Raw genomic sequence first — 1,981 nt, forward strand, 5'->3', positions numbered from 1 at the left:
CCAGGCAGTGCTGCCGCGAGTAGTTCGAGAAAGAATGCGCAAGGGCAGTCTGCTCAGCAATGTCCTGAAAATGCGTGTAGTTTTCAAGATGGCAGCTGAGTCTGAAGTTGGTTCTATTTGTGCCACTGTGCAGCACTGCGGAAAAACACATTAGATGAAAGCAATCCAAGGAAAATTCCAGGTGGCCTCACCCCTACATAGAACAGCTGAGTAAGAGGGGCGGAGGCCCTAAAATGGAAGCAGGGACATGGACAGCTGTGAGGGAGCAAGGAGTGCGAGAACGCGTTTGGCAGCAGACAGAAGTGGAGGAAGGAGAGCAGAGAGAGGAGACTGGTGGGAGCAGGTGAGAAGTGGTGAATGAGAGCGTATAATACCGAAGACCAGTCTCTAAGTAAGGGACATGATTTGAGCCTGTGTTGCTCTGTGTTGTCTTGCTTTCAAGACAAACGCATTGCTGCTTAGCTCCTGAAAGCCAGAACAAAGGGTCATCTTCTTAGTGCAATATTTATTGATGATGTGTAGAAACATAATACATGGTTGGTTGTGAAAAGACTCATTCAACGCTCTCCGTTCCAGGCTCAATATGTCATGTTCTTCCGTCCATTGCCTGTTCATCTGTATTTGTGAATAGGTTGGGATCAATATCTATTAGGTTTATTTCCATGTACATTTGGGGGCGACTGTTCAGACCCTTCATATATATCGGCACCACCATGATGTCCTGCCATGTTTTGGGGCTTTTCTGTGTTCTTAGAAAGGTCAGAAAACTGTCTATGAACAGTTCTGCAATGAGATTGAATAGCTCTGGTTGGCCATATCCCCTGCAGATACTGAGCCTCAGGCCATTTATGTACTGCTTCTTTTGTGTTGCTTTGTGAAAACCAATCATTGACATTAAAAGCCTTGACTATTGCAGAAATGCAAAGTGATATCGATCGGTCTATTTATTGAGAGTGATAAAACCCCACACGTGTATGATGGATTCCAAAATGCCACACAAAAAAATCCTGAGTCATTGAAAACATATTTTTTAGAAATGCCCTAACAAGGATTCTACACAAAGTAGTCAATGATATCATGTTGTGCTTTATCAAATGTTTTTTAAAGGCATAAAATAACATCAAATGATTACCTTTAACTAAATATGCATATTTGTGATTTATTTGTAGTACTATATATGACATAATCGTAATCGATACATGTTCTTTCTATTTTCAAGTCCTCATACTTTCATCCACTTACATGAATAGTCATTAAAAAAGTTTTAAACTTCAACACCACCCCCTCGAGAGTTCTTTCGCTTGTTATTTTATTTGAGACGACAAGTGCAGTGCCCCTTCTATGCTTTGGACAACCCTGTCTCCTGTTCTTGTAATCTCGACATATGGGTTCGCTTGGTATTCACGTTTCCTACAATCTTTGGATTTCTGAAGAGCTTTGAAAGCTTGTCCCTATCTTACTTCTTCTGGACTCCCTAAATGGCGGCCCCCAGAAAATCCTGTAAATACTTGTCAATCTCTTTTTCCGCAAGCAACTTATCAAGGCGAGTGGCATTTCCACCAGGGCAAATGGTGTGAGCCTGTTGCTGAGGCCTAATTAATTAAGGTAATACCAAATCTAGCTGATTGACTAATATGCTTGCATACACCATGTACTCTGTGCTGAACACAGAGATTGGTTGATACAATCCACATCTTTTAGGACCCTTATGACCACCCTTTTTCTTTTTTTAAACGATAAACATGATCTTTAATTATAATTAAATCGCTCTGGCGCCTAGTTAGAGGACATAGAAAATCAAATTTGTTGTCTCCACATTATTGTTAATGGAGAAAATTAAATGGTTTGCATCACTATATTCCCTTTGGCCAACCCTGGGGACCACACAGTTCCTTCCAGGCGAGAGCACGACACGCCCAACGGCGGCAAACATCAACGGCAGCACCAGAATCATCATCATCATTGGCCAATCTGAAGCTGA

The sequence above is a fragment of the Ambystoma mexicanum genome, chromosome 6q (assembly GCF_040938575.1).
Source record: "Ambystoma mexicanum isolate Mex_15411 chromosome 6q, UKY_AmexF1_1, whole genome shotgun sequence".
Lineage (NCBI taxonomy): Eukaryota > Metazoa > Chordata > Amphibia > Caudata > Ambystomatidae > Ambystoma > Ambystoma mexicanum.